Source organism: Phodopus roborovskii, unplaced genomic scaffold (genome assembly GCF_943737965.1).
Source record: "Phodopus roborovskii unplaced genomic scaffold, PHOROB, whole genome shotgun sequence".
NCBI lineage: Eukaryota > Metazoa > Chordata > Mammalia > Rodentia > Cricetidae > Phodopus > Phodopus roborovskii.
This window is the reverse complement of record NW_026125059.1, coordinates 7980716-7991598: the sequence shown is the minus strand read 5'-3', so window position 1 is coordinate 7991598 and position 10883 is coordinate 7980716.

The following is a 10883-nucleotide window of genomic DNA, read 5'->3' as shown; positions in this document are numbered from 1 at the left end:
GAGGAACTGTTGCTGATGTCATTGACACAAGCATAGCAGAGCAAATTTCTTCCGAGAGGAGCCCCATCATCAGCATTTTGCTCTCTCTATGCCTGCATGTCTTGATTTCAGCAGCATGCTGGTACACCCTGCTCATTCTGCTCTGGCCTCAGAGAAACCTTGCAACTCCTCAATTTCACCATGTTGCACAAAAGTAACCAAGGTGTTGCACAGACAGACCTATATGTCTCTGCTCCGGAAGCCACAGCCCACCATGTGGTGCAGAGGTGTGCTACGCTGTGACTCTCCTGGAGGGTGGGTGACCTACTTTGAGATACCCAGGTTGCAGCTAGAGTTTGAAGTTAGTTTTGTTCTGATATCCGATTCCCAGATTTTGAGTGCTGTGCTTATATACCAACTCTCCTGCTGCTGGCCTATCCATGAGATCAAGGTCACTGTGCTTTGTAATAACCTTAATAATGAATCTGTATTGAGTGCTTAATAAATACTAGGCACTAAAGGTATATCTGTCTCTATCTAATCTATCTATCTATCATCTATCCTATTATCTGTCCATCATCTATCAATCTCTACCATCTATATCTCCTATGTATCCTCAATCCTCATTAGTGTCATTATCATCATCATCATGTTTGTATCCAATGATCTATTCTTCCCATATTGAAGAAAGGCACCCATCACTCAGGATCTGCAAACAAAAGCTGAGTTTCTAGTTCACTCAGCATGGGAAGCTGCTACTCCCCACTAAGGCCCATAAGACAGAGATGGCCTTTACAGTATTGGAAAGTGTAGCATTTAAAGAGGGTGTGTGTAGAAATTGGGGAGTGGTTTATAAGCATAGTGGCAAGGGCTTGTGGGTTGTCAGCTGTGGGGCCTGGTTATTTGTGTTAGGCTGCTAATCAGCTTTCATAAAATTGAACTGCAATCACTGGGGGTGAATTTCAAATGATTTTTGTCAGTATAGACTCTAATGAAAACACAATGTGTTTCCTTTTTCCTCTTGAATTTTGATTCTAACAGCTTATAAGATATAAGGAAGGCAGTCTTGATACACTTTGATAAATTAAAACAGTGATCAGGTGGAGAGAGAGATGGATGGGTGTATCAGACTGCACAGGTGTTCCAGGTGTACAATGTCCGGGTTTGACAACGACATATTTGGCTCCAGATCTGGCCTCCTTCTTAACATGACTCTCCCAGGGTTTATGCTCTGTGAACAACACAAGCTGCACACTTTAGCCTTCAAGTGTACTTTAAATCCGGAAATTTTATCCCCTTTAGCTCATCCTTTGTGCCAGCCCCCATTCTCCCTTCCTTTAGGTAACGGGTTTAACCACTTAGAAAAGAACATCCACAAGGCCAAACCCGTTGCTGTGAAAAGCACAGCCATTTAAGGCAATTGTTTCTAATCTAGCCCCTCACCAAAAAAGTCAGGCTTGCTTTTCCAGAAAGGTTAATAAGCTGAAATCTTACTTCTAGTACGCCAGGACAGATGGGTGACTCTGTGAAAGGTAATGGGAAATTATAGTCTGCTGGCTCTGTTCTTGACCCCAAGATCAATCTTGCCAAAGATTAAATGGAAGATTAAGAGAAAGGTGAGTCTTTGTCTCTGTATGTTCACACCCTATGTTCTACAGCTTAGAGGATGGGCAAGTCCACTTTTAAAAGGGAACTTGGGGAACTGAAACTAAAGAGTTCTAACCAGACAGTTTAGTTGCCACCACTCAGTAACAGACTGACCTGCGGAAGAGGAGACTCTGACTTAGGTGGGTTAGGTTCCCCTGGGTGGGTAGTTTGCCAAGGTGCCTTAGCTATGCGTGGTGATGCCGTCGGGTAATCAGCGTGTGCTAGAAAAGCATACTGGTTAGTTTTAACTGTTGACCCGTTATGAGAACCATCTAGGAGATGACTTAAGAATGTTCTGTGGACACATCTGTGGAGATTGTGGGCCACACCATTCCCCAGGCTGGGGGTCTTTAACAATGTAAGGGTGGAGAAGAGAGCAAGCAAGGATTCAGACGTTCGCCCACTCTCTGCTTCTGACTGTGACATGAGGCTTTCAGTTCTGCCTTTGCGTTTTTCTCCACAGTGACTGACTCTGGCTTGGAACTGTGAGCCACATGAACCCTTTTCTTTCTGACACTGCTTTTTAGCTGGGGTAGTTGTCGCTGCAACAGAAATGGAAAGATGACATCACATAGTGTGGCAGCCATGCCACACAGCTGAAGATTGCTGTTTAACTGTAGAGGGAACTTTCTGACCCACACGGTCCTGCAGCAGTTGATTGCCAGATAAACACTCAGAGACTCGTATCAATTCTAAATGGTTTGCAATGGCTCAGGCTTATTACTAGCAAATGCTTACAACTTAAATTAGAGATAATTCTTATCTATGTTTAGGCATGTGGGTTGGTTCCTTTTCTCAGTAAGGTGTTCTCATCTTGCTTCCTCCGCGTCTGGCTGGCAATTGTGTCTCTGTCTTCCTCTTATCAGAATTCTCTTAGTCTGGTAGCTCTGCCTATACTTCCTGCCAAGCTACTATCCGATCAGCATTTTATTAAACCAATACAAGTGACAAATCTTTATAGTGAACAAGAGCATTATTCCACATTATTTAACTATACATCAACCATTCAGCAACTTACCTGCATCTATTATCAATATAATTCTATCTATCTATCTATCTATCTATCTATCTATCTATCTATCTTCTAAATACCTATTGCCTATCTCCCTATCATCTATTTCCAGCCTATTCATATGTATTTACTGTTTATCATCTATGTATTATTTATCACAATAGTACCCTACTGTATGTTCAGATTGGTATCATTACTCTCTCTGTTGTTCGCACAAGGCCAGGCTCACCTAGTGATGAGTTCCCCATAGAGTGTCCCTGTCCTTAAAACAATACACACCTGCACTGTATCGTGGGTTGTCTTAGCAAAGAAGACACTCATTATACTGCAGCTCTGGCTGCTGGGGTATCTGTAGAGACGTGTTTGAACTGCAGCCCTCCTGCCATTTCTAAATTTGGGGATTTGCTGACAGCCCTTAGCACTCAGCCTGGTATGTGTATCTCTACTACCCCTTTTGTATGTGTGGTATGTCTATGTGTGTACGTATATTTATGCTCATACATGCCATGAGACAGTATGTCATTGTCCTGGAGCTCACTCACTCGTCTAGGCCACCTGGCAAGTGAGCCCCAGGGACCCAACTGTCTCTCTACCTTGCTACTCCTGAGATTACAAGTTTGTACCACCAGACTTAGCATTTTCTCACAACTTATGGGGGTCAAACTTGAGACCTCATGCTTGCAAACCTTTGTTGGGCACAGCCACAGCTTTCTTTATCCTCTCCAAAGTGTTTTCAAAGCTTCCATTAAAAATCCACCCTAGCTATTTATTCTCTACTAATGTCTGTAGGAACTGTGGGAGATGCCATTCTCTAGGTAGATTTCTAAATGCCTTCACAGTGACATTGTTTCTAAGTGATGTCACCTTGAGAGGTGCTGGGTACCATCAAGACAGCTTTTGCTGACACTTTCTGATCTCCCACCTTTTGAAGCTCTAGAATAATTTCATCCCTCTGTATTTCAGGACATCATGTGACTCATAGAGACAAACACGCAGTTCCTTTTTTTACGAAGGGTAATTTTAAGTGACAAATGGAAACAGAAATGTCCAAGTAGATGAAGAACACAGCAAGTTTGAAACACCACATCTGTTTTCTAAAAATAAGTGGGCCTTTAAATTTAGTGTCTGAGCATGCCATGTATGTATTGCTGGGAGCCTCAGACCGCTATAAACAGTGTCATTATGAGACACACAAGCCTTGATGATGTCATAGCCATCTCAATGGTGTCTGAAAAACAGAGCTTAGATACAAATAACATAATATTGCGTCAGCCTCTTATTTTGAAATTTGAGGTAATAACTGTACAATTAGAATATTTTTAAACGGACCTGACAGGAATTAAGTACAATGGGTAAATACAAGAGGATGGCCTAGTAGAATGTCACCATCCTTGTCCAGCACTGAGCTTGCTCTATTGTTCCAATGTACAGTTTGTTACACTTTTAATAGTATTTGATAACATTTATAGATTTCACTCAACCAGATACTGTGAAGCCAGGAAGATTATTAGAATAATGTTCTGGCCTTTGTCTTAAGTTAGTGGCTACCTACCATAAATTTCAGTTCTTGCGATATAGCAAGATAAAGCTTCTAATAATGTTCAATTTTCACTATATGGAAAAAAAAACCCATTAATAGTCATCTGTGATGGTGTGTCAGTCTTCAAGGATGAGTAAAAATAACCATATAGAAAACAATCAAGTTATCTATAAGGAAACAAATAGGTTTCTTCTAGGCCAGCCTCCCTTCTGGCAAAGCAGGGAAGGGTGTTTAGATGGCTTTGGCCATTGTTAAAGGACAGTTTCAGGAAAAGACTCAATCACAGTTCCCACATAGACAGATTTCCAATGAGTATGTATTGCTGTTTTATTTTGCTGGTAAGAGACCCAGGCTGATGCTGCAGTTGGTTCAGAACAGCACAGGTAGAGCCCATGCCCCATGCTCTGAAGGTCATTGGTTTTATTCTTAGTTCCTGGAGGAAGAACGATCTGGCTTCTCCACAGGTAGGCGGGAAGATGAGTGGAAACTCTCAGATGGGATGGATTTTGCCTACCAGTTACCTACAATTTACAGCGGTGCAACATAGCTGGAAATCAAGGCACAAAGCTAGATCCTGAAACTTCAAAAGGATACAGTGGGGCTGGTGAGATGACTCAGCAGCCAAGAGTACTTACCAGCAAGTCTGAGGTCAAGGGTTCAATCCCTGGAACCCACAGTAAAAGGAGAGGAGAGACTCCTGTACAGTGTGCTGACTTCCACACCTGCATGTGCACACAGACATTAAATAAATGTAGTGCAAGACGTTTAAATGCATGCGTGTGTGTGTGTGTGTGTGTGTGTGTGTGTGTGTGTGTGTAGGCATCTGGTCTGTGAACTTGTAATGGTGGCCACACCCCTTTGGGTGTGGCTTCAGGTGGATGGAAGCAGGAGGAAGGAAGCTTGAGGAATGGCTTTTTTTCCCCTCCATCTTTCTGGTGGGTCAGCTGATCCAGTAGGAAGGGCAGGATAACGCTCCCAGGGTTCTTTGTATTTTTATGTGTAATTGTTCCCCAATAAGCACCCATTTATCATTTATCTTTGGTTTAGTGACGCCATTACAACCTCACCTTCACATGTACATGCATGTGCACACACACACACACACACACACAAACACACACCTATGACACACAAGTGTGAATCAGAGAATAACCTGTGGGAGTGAATTCTCCACTTCTGCCATGTAGACCCCAGGTATAGGACTCAGGTCATCAAGCTTGTCAGTAAGCGTCTCAGCTTGCTGAATCATCTCACCAGACTGAAAAAAGGAAATGTTCTTAAGGTCAGAGAGATGGCTCAGCAATAGGAGCACTCCTTATTCTTGCAGAGAGCTTGCATTCAGTGATGGGCATCTCACAACCACCTGTAATTCTGGCTCCAGGGGACCTGATATCTTCATCTGCCTTTTGTGGACATAGACATACACCCATGTGTGCGCGCGTGCACACACACACACACACACACACACACACACACACACACACACGCGCGCGCGCACAAACACACACAAATAAAAATAAACTTAGAAAAAAACCAAATATCTTTTATTCAGCCAAAATGCTAATGCAATGTCCAGAATGTTCTTACTTCTGTCAGGAACGGTTTTATTTCCATGGTTATTTAAATTGGCTGGTCTGAAAGCAGAGTTTGAAGCCTACATGGGAAATCAAAGAAATATTTAAACTATATTAGTTCGGGTTAGGTTCTCCCTGCAGAATTTCTGCAAAACAGACTGTTTTTATTGCAATATTTCTTTGGAAAGTCTGTGGAGTGTTTTATTTTATTTTATCAAAAGCCCAGGAGCACGTGGATTCCTTGAGAGTTCTGATATTGTGTCAGTGATTGCCAGTGGTATTGGATATTTTTAAGGAAGACATTATTACAGTAGTGTTCTTATTTCAGTGTCGGCATAACAACTTTGAGGCTGTTTCCTTGTCATGGGGATACAATGGGAATAATTTAAATGTCCACCCATGGAGGGAGAAGAAATAAGATGTTATTGTCATATGACAGACTGTGATTCAGCAGCTTAATAAATTAGATCTACATTTACTAATTTGTCTGTATCTCTACAGAATGAAGACAGGGAAAAGGAGAGCTGCGATAAAACAGATGTAGACATTTGCGATTTCATATGCAGAAAGATTATAGTTTGGCTTGTATGATGCATTGGGAAGGCACACACAAAATCACCTCCATGGTTTCTACTTAAGAGAGAGAGGGTGAAGGGAGCTTTTTATCTTTACTGGCGTGATGCTTAGCATCAACAATCAACCTGATGAGATGTAGCTTCGCCTGTGAGACAGGTTTCTGAGCATAGGGATCTGTCTATAGGGACCATTTTAATCAGGCTAATGGCACTGGGAAGGCCTGCCCACCGTGGGTGACACCACTCCCTAGATGGGAGTGTATAAAGAGGAGAAGTGAACTGAGCATGGCCTTCATTCCTCTCTGCTTCTCTTCTGTGGATTAAATGTGTCTGGCTGCCTCACACACCTGCTGCTGTGACTTCCCCATCCTGATAGACTGTACCTGGCACCCTGAGCCAGAACAAACCCGTTCTGCCTTTCGCTGCTTTTGTCGAAGCATCTTTTGAAAAATGATTCAGGGGCTGGAAAGATGACTCAAGAGTTAAAAGCATTTACTGCTCTTGCAGAGGATCCAGGTTCAATTCCCGGAACCTACGTGGTAGCTTACAACTAACCATAGTGCTAGTTCCAGGGAATCCAGGGCCCTCTCATGCCTGCATTTATTTGGTTGTTTATTCATCTGATTCATTTTTATTATGTCCATGTGCTTGCTTTGTTTTCTCCTTCATACTCAGTCTGGTACTCTAGCCCATTGGATGGAGCTGGCCACATTCAAAGTGGCCATTTTGTGCTTTCAGGTAACACGTTCACAGGCAGGAGCAGAGGTTTTTCTCCTGTGCGATTTTAAATCCTGAGAAGTTGGCAATACATATGAACCATCCCAGTCAGGTAAAACACAGAAAAAAGTAGGCAAAAACCAACCCCAGCGTGGAGTCTAATGTGAAAGAAATCTGACACCATGCAGCCCACATCTGTGTTGAGAGCCACCAGGGGAGGAGTAAAACATTGATGGCATCAGGTCAGAGTTTCTGCGAAGGAAGGTTAGTGGGGCTCCAAAGTGTAAGGTAAATAGGAGTTTGAGAAGGGTGGGAAGACTCCTAACTGGACGAGGAATGGCATTTAGAAATGTCCCGGGCCGGGCATCATGGTGTAGCCCTGTATTTGTGACGCTGAAGCAGGAGGGTCACAAGTTCAAGGATCATCTGGATTTCAGAGTGAGTTCCAGGCCAGCCTGGGCATCTTAGAGACATCATCTCAAACTAAAAAGTACAGGCATGGGGGAAGGAAAGGAGCTATGGCGCAGCCTGAAGGTACAGCATTTGCTAATCATACGTGGGGCTCTAGCCGCAATCAAAGTACGGCAAAATGAAATAGAATGAGATGGAGAGGGAGGGAAACAGGAAGTGAGGGGAAGAGAGGGAGGGGAAAGACAGAGGAAGAGGGAGAAGGAAAGCGGGGGTAGGCGAGAACCAGTTGTATTCTGAGGACCAGAAGCCAAGACAAGGAGCATATGACGCTATGAGGAAGTTACTGGGGAAGAAAACAGGAGGAAATGTGGGTCAGAGAAACGCACCAACTCTTGTGACCGGGGGTCTAGACAAGTCAGAGGATGTGTGTTAGCAAGCCAGGAGAGCTTGACTCTGCGTGTAGGAGAACCTGGCTGAGTGTAAAGGCTGGAGAAAAACAGTGCCTGAGGCTCAGCAGGCAGGGGGCGCTGTGCCACACTTCACCTTTCTCTTCTCTTTGAGGGTCATGGCCTGAGTGAGGGCATCCCCACCTGTGACAGCTGTCTGCCCAGACTGTGCACTCTGACACATCAGATCACTGCTCAACCAAGTGTCCAGACAGGCTGAGGCCTCGGCAGGTGGACACATAAAATGAATCATTACAAGGAACAGGGAGGGATAGACTGGAGAAGCTTCAGGCCAAGGTTTCTGCAAGGAAAAGGGGCAGGGAGGCAGGGCTGGGGCCTCAGCAGAGAGCTGAGGAAGCTCAATGGAGGAGGTCCCAGCAGAGCCCTGCTGAAGGCGGTCCCAACAGAGGTCCCAGCAGAACCCTGCTGAAGGCAGTCCCAGCAGAGGTCCCAGCAGAACCCTGCTGAAGGCGGTCCCAGCAGAGTTCCCAGCAGAGCCCTGCTGAAGGCGGTCCCAGCAGAGGTCCCAGCAGAGCCCTGCTGAAGGTGGTCCCAGCAAGGCGGTCCCAGCAGAGGTCCCAGCAGAACCCTGCTGAAGGCAGTCCCAGCAGAGGTCCCAGCAGAGCCCTGCTGAAGGTGGTCCCAGCAGAAACCAACTGGTTGTAGCAATGTTCCACCATCTGGCTGCGGCAGCCTAAGGAGGTTGTTCACCGCGGTGGATACGCTGCAGATCCTACAGTGTGGCAGCTGGAAGGTGCCACAAAGCTGACCCTACAGACAGCAGTGTGCCCATCACAGACCTGCTGTTGAGAAAGGTCAGGTGACTGTGGTGATATGGTTTTTTTTTTATGATTTATTAAAGCCACTGAAGACGAGAAAAGCAAAGCAGCCAGGCATTAGCTCTTACTCTACCTCAGCTCAGACCAAAGGGGCGATCCTCAGACTGCTCCCGACTTTACTGCTCCTCAGATTCACTCAGACTGCTGTGCTCTCCTCAACATGGCTGGAGACGCCAATGCCTTCCTCATTGTGGCTGGAGAATGATCCTGAGACTGACCAATGAAGAGCCTGCTCCTATCTTTTATATCTCTCTAGGGCTGGGATTAAAGGAGTGAGCTCTGCTCCTTTTTTAGACTGATTCCATCTCATGTAGCCCTGGGTGGCCTTGAACTCAGAGAGATCCATCTGCATTTGTCTCCCGAGTCCTGAAATTAAAGGTCTGTGCCACCACTGCCTGATCTCCATAGCTTGAGGCTGACTTTGCTTTCTGAGTCCTCAGGCAAGGTTTAATAAATCATAAATAATATATCACCGCAGGTGACCTCAGGACCGCCATTAGGTCTGTGTGGTGGGACACTAGGGGACATCCTGGACAAGCCTTCCACTCCCTGTCATGGACGCAGGTCAAAGTAGGGGTCTTAAACAGCTATCTAGTTATCACTGTGACAAAACTTGAGCCACACTGTTTAAACAGAACCAGGGAGGCATTAGGCTGACTGCTTGAAAGCCAAACCATTAGAATGTCCCTGGAGAGCAGACTTGTCATTGGTCAGCTCCTTGACCCTCGCATCATTAGTTCAGCCGAGAGATGGAAATGCAGGCATGGTGCTCATAGTGGTGGGACTAGAAGCATGGAAATTGGGGGCAGGTGTCTAAGGAATGTCCGAGGACTACATTAAGCACTCAATAGCAGATCTGATGGTAATGAAGTAGAGGAAGGCAAACATCTGGGGGCTTCATACGTTTTCTGGGCTGTGTGATGGCAGCAGAGGGTGTGTATTTACAAGAAGCTGTCTATTGCCTAACTTGTTCTCTCCCTCCGTCCCTCCGTCCCTCCCTTCCTTTCTCCCTCCCTCCCCTTCCTTCTTTCTGTTCTTTCTTTTTTTCTTTCTTCCTTTCTTTCCAACAATGTCTGCTCTATTTCAAGCTGGCCTTACACACACTACATACAGAGGATGGCCTTGAACTCCCGACTCTCTTGGCTCTCCTTTCTGAGTGCTTGAATCATAGGTGTACACTACAACACCTGACTTATGGGGAGCTGAGGGCCAGACCTAGAGCTTTATGCATCCAAGTGAGCTACACTCCCAGCCTCACCAAAACCAACACCTAATATAGTTTTTTTCTTTTTAATTATAGAAGCAAAATACAGTCAAATAGTTAATTCTCCATCCCCCACTCCCTGTAGACAGTGGCTGTGACATATGTAAGAGACAAACATCAGAAGCCTTATGGGGACATATTTGTTCTCAACTAAAAGGAGAGAGGCAACCTCTAAAATAACAAGATGGATATTTATAGCTGATGAGCCGTAGAGACAATGAAAGGATCATAAATACATTAAAGTATTAGAGATGAGAGGAAAGAGAAAGGGAGAGAAATGAACGAAACAAATACGAAAACAGGGTAATAGCTCTAAAGCCAAACACATGAGGAATCACGTTACATTATGACCATCTAAGTATGTTTATATAGCCAATAACAGCATTAAAAATACATAGAACAAAAATATCAAGAAAAGAAACTCCAGACAATTGCACAGTTAGAGCCAGGAACTTCAATACTCTTCCTTCCCCAATAGCCAACAGGGAAAGCAGATAGGGATTTAACCTGGCCTCTTACTTTAGAAGGGACATTCCTCTCAAAGCCACATATGTTTCTATCAAGCCAGACTGTGTTTGGGGCCAGTAAATAGATCTCAGTAAAGAAAATGTACTCAGAGATACAAAAATATTCTCAGCAGTGATGGTGCTAAGGTGAAGCCAATAAGAAAAAGATACCTGGGAAATCCTCAAGCCAAGGAATGCTGTGCCTAGTTTAGGGTTCAAAGAATAAATGGAAACAGAAAGCATGTTCAGTTTAACATGAGAAAAGGCAGCATTTCAAATAGATTGGCTAGCACCGCACTCAAGCAGTAATTACAGGGGAAGCTATAAATCTGAAAGCTAATATCAAAAAGGAAGAAGCTGGGCTGGAGAGGTG